The sequence below is a fragment of the Xyrauchen texanus genome, chromosome 23 (genome assembly GCF_025860055.1).
Source record: "Xyrauchen texanus isolate HMW12.3.18 chromosome 23, RBS_HiC_50CHRs, whole genome shotgun sequence".
Classification (NCBI taxonomy): Eukaryota; Metazoa; Chordata; class Actinopteri; order Cypriniformes; family Catostomidae; genus Xyrauchen; species Xyrauchen texanus.
The window spans coordinates 31,371,508-31,392,024 of NC_068298.1; the positions used below are offsets into that span (position 1 = coordinate 31,371,508).

The window sequence follows — 20,517 nt, forward strand, 5'->3', positions numbered from 1 at the left end:
TTCATAACTTATAAAATATGATTATTTATTGTAAGCATAAACAATACTGTGAAACAAAACTGACAAAACATTGTACAGATCATAAAGTTCCCAAATAGAATACAACAAATACTGCCACTCACATACCAAATATATATCAAGTAAAATATAAACAGCGTTTTTTTAGCTTGTGACTTCATGAAACGTAAACAGAATACAGACGCTTCCAATTAAACAATGCTCCAGAGTCCAACTACATTGTGATATGATGCATAGAGCTTATATAATAATCTTGGAGAAAATGTGATGCTACCTCAGATATCTTTATTTTCATCCTGGGGATGTTATGGTTACAAAGTTGACCAATAAATGCTGTATGGTCTGTGTTGATGACCCAACGTGTTTGTTACATTCTTGGAGAGGTGCACGTCAGGCAACGGCATGGGTAGAAGTGTAAATCGTCCTTAACTTTGGGACAGCAGTTTGGAGAGGTCCCTTTCTGACTCTGTGTACAAAACAAGTTCCATAAAGTAATTTTTTACAGTGTCTGGTGTAGAAGACACAATAACCCTTGCACAAGGACAATAATAGTCAAAACTGACCACTAACTCTTGCACAAAACTCTATTATTTTTGCTACACGGTTACTGTTTATATTGCTATTTATCACTACACTATTACTATCGGAGTAGTGTTCCTTTTATTATAACTATTACCATTCATTTGTGACTGCACTACACTTACATGACATGCCATTTTAAGATGTCTTAAGGCCCCAGCACTTTTATAGGATGTGAATGTGGCATTATAATTATATACAATATGATGCCCAAACAAAAGATCCTGGAATGCTATTGTTACCTATTGGCATATTAAGCTGATTTAAACTTGAATCAATACATTTCACTGAATAATATGACTAAGGGAAGAGACTGTTGTGAAATGAAGAAGAGTTTAGGTTCAGCTTGAGTGCTTCTAGTTGCTTTCATCTCTTGTGTGCAGTTAAGAGGGATGAGAACCATTCATTGGTACAAATATGTTTCATGGATGTTGGAGGTGTAGACATTAACAGTGAATTATCTCCACACAGTGGCAGTTCATAAATTAATTTAGGTCTAAATGATCTCAAAGGTTTTCCTAAAATTATTCAACATCAAGCAATAAGCCACCACTCCATTTAATCACAAACAAGCTTGCTTTTTTGCTTTACACCATTGTAAAACCCATGCTGGAATGAAAGTTGTTAGCTAACATGCTGTATGTTGACCAAGAGATTGTATAATTTACTTTAGTCTCCTTGATTCATGGAGTAAAGTGCTATGCACAGTACATACGGTGTAACATGTCTATAAAACATTGAATAATATTTTGTTTCTCGATGGGAACCCTTGTTAATGACCATGCACTTCAGAATACTGTCATTCAAAGAGATTTGCCTCCCCTGGGAAATTAGTGCTTTCATCTGTTTGTTTTTTGAAAGCTTAATTGAATGAAGTTTTCCCTTTAGAATTCTGAGCTTGTTTGGTTTTAAATCCCACATCAACAACCCTGTCTTGAGTGGACATTACCCATTAGAGTACAAATAACCCATTCATGCTTGATTTAATCTATACATACATTCCATACACATCTAGGGTTTTCAATTCACTGCAATATATTTTGATGCCATTCCTTAGTCCTTTCAAATAAAACAAATGTCTTTACTTTAGCCAGGACCAAAAATAAATAAATAAAACTAAGAATGTAAAAATGACACTAAAGAGAATTCAGAAATGGACAAAATATACTGATGTTCCATCTGTGTATTGTTTTCATTAGTATAGTATTTACGAAACAATGTACACTTATCTTTGAGGTTTAATTTTAACCTGTGTGTAATGACTTCAGACAGACAACGTAGTTCGAAGAAGAAATGCTCTTTACTTCCCTTTGTATCAAACGCACATTGCTGCATGCTCAGCATCAGACCGACGAGGATTGTGGGAGTTCTTTCTTAAAGCTGCAGTGCAACATTACGTCACAGCCTTTTGCTTTAAGAAAATAAATTCACTCAAAATACAAGCATGTAAATCGGAATACATAACGTAACTTTTTAAACAAATTTTTTTACATTTCTTTTTTATTTGAGTCAACTTAATTGTGACTACAGCAACTAAAATTAGCACTGTGAGAATGTCACAAACTTCGAACGATACATGCGGACCTAACTCAGATGTCCTTGAGTGAATTCAGTGTCTGTTTACTTGCAATTGCTTTATTTTAAGTAATCCATCAGTCTGGAGGGTTTCTTTCTGTTTTCTCTTTTAGGGTATTTTCTCTCCGTTTGTACAAGGCGTTCAGGAGGATTGAGGATCTTGTGCTCCTGAGGTCTCCTCATCAGTGTTGGAGTTGGTAAGTGGTACTGATGTGCATTGTTTCAGAAGTTTCAAGTGAGAGATGTGTCTTGTGACCATATGTCATCCTCTTTGAACTGTGATCATTGTTCCTTTGTTTTTTTCAATTTGTAGGGGTTTGGGTTGAATGGTTTCATGAATTTTCCCATTTCTATTTCACAGAGTAGAACAATATCTCCTATGTTTAGCTCTGAATGCATTCTGAATTCCTTTTTTTAGCTCTCTGTGCGTCAGAGTGTGGTGTTAGACACAGGAGTGTTTAGAGCGGGTAATTTGATGTGGATGGGTCTACCAAATTGTAGTTCAGCTGGAGATGTTCCAGTAGTGGTGAAGGATTGCTCTATAGCTTTTAGAATTTTATGGAGCTCTTGTTTCCATGATTTTCCTTTGATGGTCACAGTGGAAGTTGTCTTTTTTAAGGTCCTCATGAATCTCTGCACTTCACTGTTGGCTTGTGGCCATTAGGGGGTAATCTTACAATGATGAATGCCAAGGTGGGTTGTGAAGTTGGCGAGCACTTGGCTGGAGAATGGAGGTCCATTATCCAATTTCATCACATTAGGAATACCTGCTGTAGAGAATATTTTATCCAACAGTGGAATAAATGTGTTTGCAGATGTTGATGGTGTTGGTTCTACAAAGGAGAATCTGGAGTACTCATCCAAAACAACAAGCCGCAAAAGTCAACTGAGACATTCTGCCATGGACCTTCAGGCAGCTCCTACATCTGGAGTGGTTGATGTTTGTTGTGAGCTGTTGATGCTTGACAGGGAATCCAAGATGATATCAGTTGTTCTGCCTGTTTATCTATTCATTGGAATCAGACCTTTTCTCTGTTTCCTTTGGACTAAGCCTTGATGGCCATCATGAGCAAGTGCTTTGTGTTGCAGGATCCTTGGTATGACGATACGATGTCTTCTGAGAAGTAATCTCCTATAATCTAGGATGGTAAGTTCCTCTCTGACATTGTAGAGTGCTTTTAAGACAGCCTGGTCATGTTCTGTGGTGAAGTGATCATACAGTATATGCCATTGAACAGTGCAAGCGATGTTGATAATGTGCCGAAGCAGGTGGTCCTTTGATGTTGTAGTCTTTACTTCCTCCAGCATCATGGCTTTTTTATTGCATTTGTAGCATTGAAGTTGACGTGTATTTCTGTGTCAACATCGTCTGTGGTGGAGGACATGTGGAGTTGCTGCAGATGACAGGACATGTAATCACCAATCGTTTGTTTTTCCTGTTTTAATTATAGACATTTAATATATTAATATAATTAAATGATCACAGTGAACCATAAAATATCTATAATTGCACATATTATGGATTAAAGCAATGTTTAATGTTCAATTATTCATCCTTGAGTTTACCTCTTGAGCATCCACTATACATGTTTATAAAGTTTAGTAGTGTTCATTAGATTAGTTTTTCTCAGAGCATAATTCAGTGTTTATCTTTGCATGTATACCAGTCATGTTAAAATCTGCATATCAATACAATCAGTAATGGATATGATACACTTAGTATACTGCCGTAGACTGAAGTGTCAACTTTGGCACCACTTTAATTTTTAAAGCTGAATAATGCTTGTGTACAGGTGATGTTCATTGCTAGTAATTGGGTTCTTAGCACTATACTATTCATGGGACAGCAACGAAGGAACGTTTGAATATGTAAATTAAATCAGTGATATAGAAAGAAAGAGAATCTGTTTGTTTGGGCATGGAGTACAAACTTGTCATTAGGCAGAGACAGCATAGAGCCCATGGCAGCTCAGTTAATATTTAGCCAGATGTGTCTTTGATTATACAGATTTAAGAGCTCTCTGAACTTCTCCATGAAGCTCGCTAATACAGGAGGGAAACGATTTCATTACTCAAGAGTTTTGCAATTCCATCACATTCGATTCCAAATGAAGGACCCTTAGCTCAGATAAACAGGAACACCAATCTTCTCAGATGAGGAAATAACAGTCTGGATTTCACAGAGCACAGATTTGGAAGCTGGTATCTCAAGAAAAAACTTTAAGCTCTCCGAGCGAGGCTGGTGTGTTGAATGAAATATATGCTGAACTTGTGAGAAAGGAATTAAGCCGAGCAAAGATTTTGTGTTAATTTAACAGCTTAGCTTTTATCTGAAGAAAAGGGTATAGTGACAAAAGGACCTTTTCTATTTGTCAAATATCAGTTGTCCTGTGGATAAAGGTTAAAGATAAAATATATTTTATCATCAGGGTCTGTATACAGGTGAAACTCGAAAAATTAGAATATCGTGCAAAAGTTCATTAATTTCAGTAATTCAACTTAAAAGGTGAAACTAATATATTATATAGACTCATTACAAGCAAAGTAAGATATTTCAAGCCTTTATTTGATATAATTTTGATAATTATGGCTTACAGCTTATGAAAACCCCAAATTCAGAATCTCAGAAAATTAGAATATTGTGAAAAGGTTCAGTATTGTAGGCTCAAAGTGTCACACTCTAATCAGCTAAACACCTGCAAAGGGTTCCTGAGCCTTTAAATGGTCTCTCAGTCTGGTTCAGTTGAATTCACAATCATGGGGAAGACTACAGACCTGACAGTTGTGCAGAAAACCATCATTGACACCCTCCACAAGGAGGGAAAGCCTCAAAAGGTAATTGCAAAAGAAGTTGGATGTTCTCAAAGTGCTGTATCAAAGCACATTAATAGAAAGTTAAGTGGAAGGGAAAAGTGTGGAAGAAAAAGGTGCACAAGCAGCAGGGATGACCGTAGCCTGGAGAGGATTGTCAGGAAAAGGCCATTCAAATGTGTGGGGAGCTTCACAAGGAGTGGACTGAGGCTGGAGTTACTGCATCAAGAGCCACCACACACAGACGGGTCCTGGACATGGGCTTCAAATGTCAAACGTCTTACCTGGGCTAAAGAAAAAAAGAACTGGTCTGTTGCTCAGTGGTCCAAAGTCCTCTTTTCTGATGAGAGCAAATTTTGCATCTCATTTGGAAACCAAGGTCCCAGAGTCTGGAGGAAGAATGGAGAGGCACACAATCCAAGATGTTTGAAGTCCAGTGTGAAGTTTCCACAGTCTGTGTTGGTTTGGGGAGCCATGTCATCGGCTGGTGTTGGTCCACTGTGCTTTATTAAGTCCAGAGTCAACGCAACCGTCTACCGGGACATTTTAGAGCACTTCATGCTTCCTTCAGCAGACAAGCTTTATGGAGATGCTGACTTCATTTTCCAGCAGGACTTGGCACCTGCCCACACTGCCAAAAGTACCAAAACCTGGTTCAATGACCATGGTATTACTGTGCTTGATTGGCCAGCAAACTCGCCTGACCTGAACCCCATAGAGAATCTATGGGGCATTGCCAAGAGAAAGATGAGAGACATGAGACCAAACAATGCAGAAGAGCTGAAGGCCGCTATTGAAGCATCTTGGTCTTCCATAACACCTCAGCAGTGCCACAGGCTGATAGCATCCATGCCACGCCGCATTGAGGCAGTAATTAATGCAAAAGGAGCCCAAACCAAGTACTGAGTACATATGCATGATTATACTTTTCAGAGGACCGACATTTCTGTATTTAAAATCCTTTTTTTATTGATTTCATGTAATATTCTAATTTTCTGAGATTCTGAATTTGGGGTTTTCATAAGCTGTAAGCCATAATCATCAAAATTATATCAAATAAAGGCTTGAAATATCTTACTTTGCTTGTAATGAGTCTATATAATATATTAGTTTCACCTTTTAAGTTGAATTACTGAAATTAATGAACTTTTGCACGATATTCTAATTTTTCGAGTTTCACCTGTATACTGGAGCTTAGCGCAACATCCGAGAACACTGAATCCATTGATTGTACGTTGCAGGTATGTTAAGGAAAAGCACAAGGGTTTGCAAAAGTGATTCCCTGATATGTAAACAAAAGTTATGGACATGTTTAAGATTTCTGTAAGTGAAATTATAAGCAAAACATTCCCTATTCTGTGAAAGATATCATTTAAATAGGTACCATGACAAATCACACCAGTCTCTGTGACAGCACAGGTCTCTGTAAAAAGCAGAACAAAAAATGTGTCAGCTTCCCGTGGTCAGTTTGATTGTTGTCAGTTTGAGAAGGCTATTTTGCAACCGTTGCTTTCACAACTAAAATCACATTACCTGAACAAGGTCAGTGTAACTGGTTTGCAGACATCAAATTGCATATTTATTTTCTTCTCATGTGAATTTTGCAGAACAACATATTGTATATGTACACAACACTGTATCAAATGCTTAATTTTTTAATGTAAGTACCAGGAATGTGCCAAGATGGTCGATTAATCAACTAGTCATCAAACAACTGATTAGTCGATCAGTCAGCTATGAAGATTAATATTTTTAGTGGTGTAGGTTTAAATGGGAGATGCAAATGTTGACATTCAGCTGTCGGTTGATAGTCAGTTGCCAGAGTGCTATTAAGTGAAGTATAAAATGTTGGTCCAGTCTGAGGCTAATAAATTGCGGTGCTGATATATGTATTGTGAGTGATCAAGAGTTCAAAAGTCTGATTGCTTGGGGGAAGAAGCTGTCATGAAGTCGGATGATGTGGGTGCTGATGCTGCGATACGGTAAACTGCAGTAAACTCGTTCTCTTAATTAAATTGAGTAATGGTGTCTACAAAACACTTTTTTAAAAACAATCTGGCACCTCACAGATTTGATTAATTCACAAATTATATGGATATAGCAACTGTCTATAGCAAGTCTGTTTTTTCTTTTTTTCTCTCTCAGTTGAAAAGAGCTTACTTAAGTCCAGAGTCAACGCAGCCGTCTACCTTGCAGGGCAGTTCATGATAAGCAATTATGGCTCTTTGTAATTTCAGAAGAGACTGAGATGCAATTTCCCTCTCTTCTTTTTCCGTCCTTGGACACAAGCATTGGAAGTGTACTCCTGTGAAATGCCTGATGGCAAGAAAATTGATGCCAGGCATCAAACTGCCAGTTAGAGTGGCAAACATGAAACAATTTCAGTCTGTGCCCTGAGTATTACCATTCTGAGTTAGCTAGACTGTCTAATGATAGGGTTCTTCCAAAAGGACATGAAGCTGTCTGTCACAGCAGAACCAAATCGGCATACTTCTTGCTCTCACACTATAACTGACATATTACACGTAATGTCTGACAAGATTAACTGGCTGTAGCCTACACCATTTCCCATTTTCACCATTTTCTAGCTAGTGCTGTGAACTTTGTTTCCATTCTTCTGTAATTGCATTTAGTAAACTGAGCAAGAGACTTGCTTGGTTTGTTACAGGACAGAGGTTATGAATATTATTGTAACTATTTACATACATTTACATCAGAAATCTTGTGTAAAGACCAGCGCTACGAACACAGATGTCACAAGATGCATTTTTAACAATTGAAATAATTTTTTAACTTGCACAGTATCTAAAGGTTGCAGCAATTTTGCATAAGACCCCCAATAAAAAAACAAAACAAATCAATAAACAGTGGGACATGGCTCATCGGTCAAAGACGTCCATCTAGAGTATGTTTAAATAGGAAAACAATTGGGGAAATGCATTCGGTGTGAACGGTCCTAGAGGCTGCAGATGTTTGTATTTTAATATTGATGAGAATGCCAACTAAAAGTTGGGGTGCCGTGGCTGGCGTGCCCCTTTTCTGAGCCCAGAGACAGAATCCTAATCACTCTGAATCCTGAGTGCTCATTTATGTCCTCCTTGATTTAAAATGATCGTTGGACTGAAATATCACAGTCATAAAAATACCGCTACTAAGTATGGAGAAGCCAGTAGCTTATAAAGGACGTCATAGTGACTTAATTCTGAATCTTTTTGAGGGACTGGAGTGACACTGCGAGTATATGAGTTTAGGGTGACTGATGGGTCCACAGTGTCTTGTTAGTTCTTTCCTCTTCTATGCAGAGAGTGAACTAACCCTTGAGCTGTCTGACACCATCATCCCTGCATTCCCTTTCTGTAATGGACAGGCGGGTCATGTGATCCCGATATAAGCTGATGGGAAGTTTTGGGTGAGGGTTCTGGGGGAGACATCATGTTGCTGTCAAGGCAGATGGATGAAAAAAAAACTGTCAGGAGAAGGAAGAAATTTGCGTCCATTCCTGGAGGGATAATGAATGAAGGGATATGCAGCACCAGGAGGATGTGGAATGCAAATCAGACTCCTAAATAATTTTGACGTGCAGTCTACAACTACTCTGTCTGAAACAGCAAAGTTTTATTCGGGTAAGGATTTGTACAAGCCAAACTTTTAAAATAGGAATGCATTTAAACATGTCCCTTAATGGCCTTTGAGGCAGCGATATTACAGTATTTTTACCTCTCTCAGGGTATTCACTGCTAGATTTAGAGTTGTTTGTCCAGTGTGTGTAAAACTATCATTGTTTTTAGTGTCTATAAAAAGTGCTTCACTTGTTTTAGAGTATTAACATAATTTATTTGTGGTGTACTGAAGTAACGTTTGTTCCCACGCTTGTCACCTCTGTCACGAATGAAGCTAGGAAGCAAGTTGCAAGTGACAATAAGTTTATTGACAGTCAAAATGTGAAGATTGGGGAAAAGTCCTGGGTGAAGTTTTAGTAACGCAGGGGCTCCAATGGTCAGATGAATGGGGTGAGAAGAGTGATGAGGAGTGCTGAACAAACACGACGAATCCGGGTAACAGCCAACAGAACACGAAACAGGGACAACGAGGGAAACTGGTCTGGAACTCAGAGGGATCAACACAACCAGACATCACAAACAAACGATCTGACAAGGGGATGAGAAAGTGGTGAGTATTTAAAGGGAATTGAAATGAGTAACAGCTGGTGAAGAGGAGTGATTGCGGCTGAGCGCTGATCACGGTAACGAGTCGTCACGCCCACACATCCACGCACACACACACACAAGTAATGAACAAAGCACGAGACAAGGAAGAGACATAGGATTTAAAAACCGTGACAACCTCGCGCAACCCTTAGTTTCGGTTTCCCACATGACTAGCTTTGTTGTGCTAAGTAGCATTACGGCGTGTCCTGCTTTTTTCACTGAACAGCTCATTAGCATCGTGTATATATTTTATGTGAATGCTGATGCTGAAGCAGCAATGCAAGTGGTGTCCCTTATGTAAAGCCCTCTTCATGTGAAGACCTACTTGTGTAAAGACCAGCGAGTCTACCTGTGCGAGTCCACCGAGCAAGGACACGACAAGGTGCCACTCACCATAGCACTTGAGTATCTTTTAATTTACCTATTTTCTTATTTTCCTTCTACATACTAACATGTCTACTCAAACACCCATCTCCTGTATGGAACTCTTCTGTCTCTATCTTCTCTCCTCTGACTGACACTGAGGTCTCTAAACTCTTCTCCAACCACCACACCACCTGTTCCCTTGACCCCATTCCTTCTCACCTTCTCCAGGCCATCTCTCCGTCCATCCTACCTGCACTCACACACCTAATTAACACATCTCTACTTACAGGCACCTTTCCCACTACATTTACGATGGCTTGTGTAACCCTGCGGTTGAAGAAACACGCAATTATACCCACACAAGTAGAACACTACAGACCAGTCTCTCTCATTCCATTAATGGCAAAACTGAACGGGCAGTTTTCAATCAAATCTCTGCTTATTTCTCACAGTACAAGCTTCTGACAATCAGCCAGGCTTCTCCACCAAGTTGACGCTCCACCGAGACTATCCTGCTGTCTGATGCGGAGTCGCTGAGACAGGCGAAAGCTGAATCCAGATCATCCGTCCTGATCCTGCTGGACGTTTCTGCAGCCTTTGACACAGTCAACCATCAGATCTTTCTCTCCACCCTCTCTTCACTGGGCATCAAAGGAACTGTGCTTGACTGGTTTATTTCCCATCTCTGAGGTAGGTCCTTCAAGGTAGCCCACATCAGCTACTTACTGTGGTACCTCAGGGTTCAGTTGCCATCGATTACAATCTAAATTTCACAGACCACATCTCAAAGACCGCAAGATCATGTATATTTACACTCTACAATATCAGGAAGATAAGACCCTTCCTCTCTAAACATGCCACACATCTTCTTGTTCAGTCACTTGTCATAACTAGACTGGACTACTGTAACGCTCTCATTGCAGGCCTTCCTGCATGTGTAATTAGACCCCTGCAAATGATCTAGAATACAGCAGCACGTCTGGTCTTTAATGAACCAAAGAAGTGCATGTTACACCACTCCTTTTCTCTCTTCACTGGCTGCCGGTTGATACATATATCAAATTCAAGGCTCTGACGCTGGCATACAGTACAGTCACTGGGTCTGCTCCAGCATTCCTAAAATCATTTCTGCAGAGCTACGTGCCCACTAGAAGCCTGCGGTTGGTTAAGGAATGTCGCCTTGTTGTACCAAAACAAATAGGCACTAAAACACTTTCCCGGACTTTCGGCTTCATCATACCATGTTGGTGGAATTCCCAACTCCATCCATAAAGCTGACTCACTTTCTGTCTTCTAAAAACACATCATTTGAGCACTTAACTAGTCACTAAAAAAGAAACAAAAAATAAAAAAAAATTCTTAATCTGTTCTGAATACTACTATTCTGATGCTAGTAATATGGCACTTTTCATTTCACTGTCTCCTTAAGATGATTCACTTATGTTTTCCGCTTACACATTTCTTTGGATAAAAGTGTCTGCCAAATGAATAAATGAAAATGTAAATGTCCAAGTTCCCTAGTCCCCCACTGAACTTATACAGAGCTATCATCACACATTAGCACAACAGTGGGGTAAAACATGTTGTTTTGATGGCAGACTTCAAAAACCACTACAGCTGTTATCTCTTGTGGCGCAGCACTCCTCAGAACATTTCTTCTCCAATTCTAACAACCTGGAGCTATAGTGCCACATGAAATCACCCCACGCCACAGGCTTCACACAAACAACTATCCATGCAAATGCATGCCATTTTTCCATTTGCTGTTCACTGTCACACTATGACTGGGTTTGAATCGATAGTGGAGCTTCAATGTGTGCATGGTTGACGGTTTTGCAATATATAGAGATATTATTTTATGATATTAATTGGAAAAAAATAGCTTTAATTAATAATTAAGTATGCCACAAAAATCTCAGGCCATATTCCATCACTTTCTCCTTTGCAGCTATTTGACATAAGCTTAATCCAATTTATTGGGTTTGCACCAAACCCAAGCATTCTCACTTGCACCCACATAGTGAAAATGTTACGGCCGTACAAGGAGGACCCAAAAAGAAGTGCCATTAAATGTTTTATTAAACACCAACAACAGAAAACAGACTCAAATGAAGAAAGGCAAAGGAGGTGGAAGATGGATAATGGCTGCTGGATAGTGTAACAGAAAGGATGATGATGATGATAGCTATAAACAGTGATCCAGAGTGGGTAAAAAACAGCAGTAAGTGAAATGGGGTATGACAGGGAAACAGTGAGCACTGGGAATAATGAAGAGGAATTACCTGGGAGAAACAATAAATAAACAAAACAAACAGACTGAATAAACCGACCAATAGATAGAGGATGACTGCATGGAGAATGCACAATACAATATGGCACAAGACTGCAAAAACATGGACATTATATAGGAGTAGAGAAATAAGGAAAGGTGAAGATGAAAACGATAATGAAACTGCCAAACCTGTGGGGAAAATCCTGCAGTACTGACGAGCACATGACAATGTAAACAAACAGTGGAAACATAAAAATACCACAACAGAACAAACTCATCATCAGATTACCCAGTAATTCTGACAGAAAAGGCTTGAATGAAGGCTAAACTCAATTATATATGCACATCATGTAGCTGAACTGAAAAAAGTGCCCAAATTGAAGATACAGAGGGAATTAAATCACAAACATCTTTGATGAGCCCCCACTTTAAGAATTGGCCTAAGCTGATATGTCACCATATTTGTCATTTGTTTAGGTCTGCTGAGCAGCCAAGTTGTACTAGTCACAATAATTCAATTTGGGAAACTTGGGAGACCAGGAGAAGCAAAAATGCCTGCAGATATCTTGTTTTGACCAATATTGGTCCCAGTTGTTGCACCTTGCTTTTGTGATAGAGGATATTTCAGCATGTTTAAACTGCCTGGGGCTGCATGAGATGATCTGGGAGAGTTTTTTTTTTTTGCAAGAGCCACACTTTTTTCTATACTTTCTGTTCTTAGTTGAATGATTCCTTACCTATTGTTACGTTTGAAGAAGGGAAGTCAAGAGGGCTGGATCCAGGTGCGGCTAGTGTTTTAATGAAACTATAAATGAATACAAATGACAGGTAGACACTGGAACAAAACAAACATCCACGATGGGAAACTGTAATCTAAACAAGAGTAAACATGAACACGAATGAGGCACATGGTCAAAACACATACAGGAACAGGCATTACATCTACATTTAGATCCTCACTACCCGTCTGCCCTCGTCTGAATCCTAACAGAACAAAAAAATGACAAGGGAATGGAGGAACGGCGGGGTTTAAATACACAGAGACATGATGATAACAAACGACAATCAGGTGACAACAATGACACAGTGATAAGGGTCGGGAATCATGGTGACGGCGACACGGGAAACACGGGCAGACAACCAGGGATCGTAACCTATAGTCTACCTGTAGTTCATATTTTGGCAGCAAGGTTGTTAAAAAAAAATAAAAATAATAATAATAATATATATATATATATATATATATATATATATATATATATATATATATATATATATATACACACACTCACCTAAAGGATTATTAGGAACACCTGTTCAATTTCTCATTAATGCAATTATCTAATCAACCAATCACATGGCAGTTGCTTCAATGCATTTCGGGATGTGGTCCTGGTCAAGACAATCTCCTGAACTCCAAACTGAATGTCAGAGTGGGAAAGAAAGGTGATTTAAGCAATTCTGAGCGTGGCATGGTTGTTGGTGCCAGACGGGCCGGTCTGAGTATTTCACAATCTGCTCAGTTACTGGGATTTTCACGCACAACCATTTCTAGGGTTTACAAAGAATGGTGTGAAAAGGGAAAAACGTCCAGTATGCGGCAGTCCTGTGGGCGAAAATGCCTTGTTGATGCTAGAGGTCAGAGGAGAATGGGCCGACTGTTTCAAGCTGTTAAAAGAGCAACTTTGCCTGAAATAACCACTCGTTACAACTGAGGTATGCAGCAAAGCATTTGTGAAGCCACAACACGCACAACCTTGAGGCGGATGGGCTACAACAGCAGAAGACCCCACCGGGTACCACTCATCTCCACTACAAATAGGAAAATGAGGCTACAATTTGCAAGAGCTCACCAAAATTGGACAGTTGAAGACTGGAAAAATGTTGCCTGGTCTGATGAGTCTCGATTTCTGTTGAGACATTCAGATGGTCAGAATTTGGCGTACACAGAATGAGAACATGGCTCCATCATGCCTTGTTACCACTGTGCAGGCTGGTGGTGGTGGTGTAATGGTGTGGGGGATGATTTCTTGGCACACTTTAGGCCCCTTAGTGCCAACTGGGCATCGTTCAAATGCCATAGCCTACCTGAGCATTGTTTCTGACCATGTCCATCCCTTTATGGCCACCATGTACCCATCCTCTGATGCTACTTCCAGCAGGATAATGCACCATGTCACAAAGCTCAAATCATTTCAAATTGGTTTCTTGAACATGACAATGAGTTCACTGTACTAAAATGGCCCCCACAGTCACCAGATCTCAACCCAATAGAGCATCTTTGGGATGTGGTGGAACGGGAGCTTCGTGCCCTGGATGTGCATCCCACAAATCTCCATCAACTGCAAGATGCTATCCTATCAATATGGGCCAACATTTATAAAGAATGCTTTAAGCACCTTGTTGAATCAATGCCACATAGAATTAAGGCAGTTCTGAAGGCGAAAGGGGGTCAAACACAGTATTAGTATGGTGTTCCTAATAATCCTTTAGGTGAGTGTATATAAAGGACAGTTCACCCAAAAATGAAAATTATTTTGTCACCCTCATGATATCCAAGGTTCTTTCTTCACCAGAACACATTTGTAGAAAAATAGAAAATATCTTAGCTCAGTAGGTCCTTAAAATGCAAGTGAATGAAGATTTCTCTTGTGAAGGCCAAAAATCACAGACAATCAGCATAAACATTATCAATTTGACTCCAGCTGTTAAATTAATGTCTTCTAATTAAGATCGCTTTTAATGCGAAAAAATATAAATATTTAAGTATATTTAAGTACGTATATAAATGCTTATATTTCAACAACGAATTGGAGTAGAAACACAATTATATAATTCAAAGTTTATATAAAAACTGCCTTATTTTAATGTAAAATGTTTGTATAGAACAACATTAGTTGAGTGATTGTTTTCCTTAATAATTGGCATGTACTTTACCTGATATATATCCAAACTAATCGATATTGAATCGAAATCGAATCGATTTGTGAAATCTGTGTCAATACCAAGCCCTAGTGAAAATAGCATTTTTGAAGATTTTAGGCAAACTGCTCAAAAAGCAATGAATGTAATCACTTGTAATGTAATATACATTGTTCTTGGCATCAGCCAATGAGTCTATCAATGATAACAGACTAAAATTATCAAAAGTTATTAGCATTTTTAGAAACATCATAATGATTTCATTACAAAATACGTCTTGATGCAGCATGATACAGCTTATTGTATTTCAATTTTTTTTTATAAAAATACACACAGATAGATGTGATTTTTTTTTCATTTCATAATAAAATTAATAAAATATTGAAATACAATAAATTCAAAATAAATGAATAAATTCCATACAAAATGTTGCAACTGTTTTCTCCTTTAGTTGTCATATGAACTATCAGTAAGTATACTTAAGAGCTAGTTTAGCCCATTAACTGGGACAGCAAAAATGTAGGAAAAAAATAGACTGATCATCCTTTGCTTGTGTCATCACGTAAATTTAAATGTCTATTATCAATATATTACTGATTATAGAACACATTTTATGAATCAGCATCAAGGTCTTGAGGTCTCCATTATTGTGGTGTAAAGTCCACATTGTTTGAGCCCACCCATGAGTCTCTCTGTGATTCACAGGCAGAGCTGTCAATCAAACGAGATAAAAGGCCCCATAGCCTCTCCAAAATGTGCATTGGCTGTTTCAGTGAATAGATCCAGCCAGATTTTAGATTTTATTGACAGGTCATGTAGTCATTGGTATACAGGGGCTCAGTGTTGGGTAAGTTACTTTCAAAAAAGTAATTGACTACTGATTACTAATTACTTTAAATCATTTTATTAGATTACTTTACTAATTAATTACTTTACTTTGAAGATACGTTCTAAAACCAATGAAACCTGTGAAAAAAAACAAATGTGACACTAATGGCTCTTTTAGTACATTAATATTGACTGAAATATTAACCAAATTACAGCAATATGACAAAGAAAGCAACTTGGCTAAAGAGATCCAATACATTTCTAAAAATGCAACTTAACTTTCTTATCTGAAATATGCTGTAGTAGTATCTTCAGATATGTGTGTGTGTGTGTGTGTGTGTGTGTGTGTGTGTGTGTGTGTGTGTGTGTGTGTGTGTGTGTGTGTGTGTGTGTGTGTGTGTGTCCACTATCTACAACCTTCTTAGCTGTGTGTGGCATGTATGTGTACAGTAAGCTTGTTTACCTGTGTTTGTGTTGGTATGAGACAGAAAAAGAATACTAATACACTAAAAACATTTCTGAAAACCCATTTGTAGACAGCTTTGATAGTAAAAACCATTGTGTATTTGAAGGCTTGCTGTTTCTTTTCAGTGTACATATATACAGGTTGCTTGTGTGTTGCATCATGCATGTCTGTGTGATTGTATGTCTGTTTGTGTTTGTACATGTGCAGCATGTGTGTGTTTACACAACTTTACAGTGAGTGAATTATTTCTAACTCCCTGCTTGTGCTCGGTGCTTGTGCAAATTAATGATCCTTTATCACTTGGGTATCTGTAATGCTATTGCATTGTGTTTGTGTTTTATTGTATACAGGACCTCAAGAACATAAAAAGCCATTTGCTTAGCAATGCTTTTTCAAGACGCTGTTCCGCAAATGTTTCAACCTTGTGAGCACTATATCCCATGTCAGAGAGGGAACGTGCTCTGTTTTCCATATACACCCGAAACCAATCCTCTCTCCTCCCATGGTAGCTACAGAGGGACACACAAGGGAGACGCACGAGGATGGATCGAATCAGACATTTAAGGAGGATTTGTTGCTGGCCCAGCCTTGTGTGCCTCTCTCCTCCAGCCAGGGCTGGGAGCATGCTGACACAGAGTTCGCTGAAATTGATTGTGAGCGCATGGAAACTTGAAACGCTTCACTTTTGTTTTCAATTTGAATTAACAACTACACTCTGCTGCATCCATATTAACACAGCTCACACATCTGCCATCGCCTCTTACTTTGCAAGGTGTTACACCCAACAATGCAGGGGTTGGCCTTGATCATTCAAGAACAGTGACATTATCCTAGTGTTTGTTAGGTTAGAGAATCTAAGGCCACCGTTCTGGTGACCGATAGGAGCCAAGGATCATTTTAGATGCTTTTTTCAATGGATCTATGCACAAACACTTTGGAATACGTTCCAAGCAGTTTTGAGGAGGAATAAATGCCAAACTGCGAGGAGCACATATTCTGTGTTTGTACTCATAGCAGCTATAGGGCTAGAGCTAGATGCACAGGCGCTGATCAGTGTGAATGAATGGGCTCTTTGGATCATTTATTATTTTAATTAGTGGTGTAAACAAACTATTATATAATTTATGGTAGAAAAATACCATACAGGGCATCCGGAAAGTATTCACAGTGCTTCACTTTTACCACATTTTGTTATGTTACAGTCTTATTCCAAAATGGATTAAATTCAAAATTCTACAAACAATACCCCATAATGACAACGTGAAAGAAGTTTGTTTGAAATCTTTGCAAATGTATTAAAAATAAAAAAATCACATGTACATAAGTATTCACAGCCTTTGTTCAATACTTTGTTGAAGCACCTTTGGCACCAATTACAGCCTCAAGTATTGTTGTGTATGATGCTACAAGCTTGGCACACCTATTTATGGGCAGTTTATCCCATTCTTCTTTGCAGGACGTCTCAAGCTCCATCAGGTTGGATGAGGAGCATCGGTGCACAGCCATTTTCAGATCTCTCCAGAGATGTTCAATCAGGTTCAAGTCTGGGCTCTGGCTGGGCCACTCAAGGACATTCACAGAGTTGTCCCGTAGCCACTCCTTTGTTATCTTAGCTGTGTGCTTAGGGTCGTTGTCCTGTTGGAAGATGAACCTTTGCCCCAGTCTGAGGTCCAGAGCACTCTGGATCAGGTTTTCATCAAGGATGTCTCTGAACATTGCTGTAGTCATCTTTCCCTCGATCCTGACTAGTCTCCCAGTTCCTGCTGCTGAAAAATATCCCCAAAGCATGAGGCTGCCACCACCATGCTTTACTGTAGGGATGGTTTTGGCCAGGTGATGAGCGGTGCCTGGTTTCCTCCAGACATGTCGATTGCCATTCAGGCCAAGAGATCTTTGTTTCACCAGACCAGAGAATTTTGTTTCTCGTGGTCTGAGAGTACTTCAGGTGCCTTTTGGCAAACTCCAGGTGGGCTGTCATGTGCGTTTACTGAGGAGTGGCTTCCGTCTGGCCACTCAACCATACAGGCCTGCTTGGTGGAGTGCTGCAGATGGTTGTTCTTCTTGAGGGTTCTCCTCTCTCCACAGAGAAATGCTGGAACTCTGTCAGAGTGACCATCAGGTTCTTGGTCACCTCCATGACTAAGGCCCTTCCCCCCCTATTGCTCCCAGCGGCCAGCTCTAGGAAGAGTCCTGGTGGTTTCAAACTTCTTCCATTTACAGATGATGGAGGCCACTGTGCTAATTGGGACCTTCAATGCTGCAGACATGTTTCTGTACCCTTCCTCAGATCTGTGCCTTGATACAATCCTGTCTCAGAGGTCTACAGACAATTCCTTGGACTTCATGGCTTGGTTTGTGCTCTGACATGCACTGTTAATTGTGGGACCTTATATAGACAGGTGTGTGCCTCTTCAAATCATGTCCAATCAACTGAATTTTCCACAGGTGGAATCCAATCAAGTTGTAGAAACAACTCAAGTATGATCAGTGGAAACAGGATGCACCTGTGCTCAATTTTGAGTTTTTTATTTTTAATACATTTTTAAAGATTTGCAAAGATTTCATTATGGGGTATTGTTTGTAGAATTTTGAGGAAAATAATGAATTTAATCAATTTTGGAATAAGGCTGTAACATAACAAAATGTGGAAAAAGTGAAGCGCTGTGAATACTTTCCGAATGCACTGTATGTTTGTTATAAATGTGAATAATGACTGGCTTTACCTGCTAACAATACTTACTGTAACACTGTAACCATGCATTATAAATATAATTATAATAATTATAATCTGTAAATGTCCTCATATGTGGTTTGAATGGTGTTTCTGAAATTAGCTTTTAAAAAAAATTCAGATTTCTTTTTATTTTTTTATTCAATCTTGCAATAGAGTTCTGGTTTACTGTGGCCACTTTTGGTACTGCACCTAGTAAATGTTTGACAAATATGGTTATAATTTATTTCCTTGAGAATTGGGACACAACTTGGTTTTATGTATGGCTTTCATTTTCTGTAATTTTTTGGGGTGCCACATATATTTTTGTATATATATTTTTAATAAATGAAATAAAAGTTGTGTCTTTAAAAAAAATTGGTCTCTAGTCCCAAGCATTCAAGAGCAACTACCATTTAAAGTTTAAAATGTAATTTTCTGGAAAATACAAAAACGTGGAGAGCCAGTTAAGGGGATAGTATACCTAACACTTGTTATTTTGATGTCAGCGATGACTGATAGTAAAGAAATGCAGTACAGTGAGTCAGATGTTCATTTATTAACTGTTCTGGGCTGTGTTTCCCAAAAGCATCGTTAGTGGAAGTTGATGGTTGGTACCATAGGCACCAATGGTCTTTATGAGCAACTTGGACTAACACTGCTTTTGGATAACACTGCTGCTTGGCCCCCTAATAAAAAGAACACTAACAAACACAAGAGGTACCTGCAATATAGCTGCAAGCAGCAATGCCAGGGTCAAGCCCATTATCGGCAACATGAGCAGCCAAAGAAGCACCATAGCACGTTTTAATGTCTTATGATTTACATTGAGCAGTTTTAGTCAAGTCAAGTCAAGTGGTTTTTATTGTCGTTTCAACCATATACAGTTAGTACAGTACACAGCAAAACGAGACAACGTTCCTCCAGGACCATGGTGCTACATAAAAACAACAAAGGACCAACATAGGACCACATGATACTACACAACGAAATAAAATACCTATATAAACTACCTATATATACCTATATAAAGTGCACGTGCATACATGTGCAAAAAGTACAGGACAGTACAACAAATTACTGACAATGAACAGGACAATAGACAGTGCAGCGCCGACCAGTACTCAGTAGTGCAAAAAGATGACAGTTTCTAAAAATGTAAACATAACATACTATGAGATAATGTTCTATGCACATAGCAGTTATTGAGGTAGCAGACAGTTATAAAGTGACACTGGTTGCTCCGATGTCCATGTGTTGCAAAAGTCGGGCTTTTTTAACAAAAATAGCACCATTGTGGATCCGGAGTGGCCGCTGCGTGCTACCGCGCTGCCATCTTGGATAGGACACCAAAAAAAAACGGATAGGGGACGTATCAAATATTAAACTGATAAGAACAGATACTACACTTGATCTTAGCCAAAAGGCCGAGAAGCGAGGGCTGGGCAATATGACGATATATATACAGATGTTATAAATTATTACGTTATGTAAACATTTGAACACATATCAGTGCCCCTTTCAGTGGGCAAAACCGCCTGAAGTTAGTAACTTCTGAGAGTGACGTAGAAAACTTGAATGACAATGGAAATACAGAGCATGTTGTGGTTGATGTTAAAAGTTATTAAGAAAGCATTAAGCTGCAAAAGAGGGATCAATTTAGTCTTGTGTTCTGTCTGATCAAAGGAAGACATGAGATTTCTGTGAGCACTTGCTATGTGATGAGCATTTGCATTATCTTGGGTGCATGCCTAAGATGTCA

The 20,517-nt window shown here is 39.0% G+C and overlaps 1 pseudogene; it reads right to left on the reverse strand.

The window, feature by feature from the left end:
* Positions 1-20,095: 20,095 nt before the first annotated feature.
* LOC127617392 (uncharacterized) lies at positions 20,096-20,194 on the reverse strand (annotated as a pseudogene).
* Between the last annotated feature and the right edge of the window lie 323 nt (positions 20,195-20,517).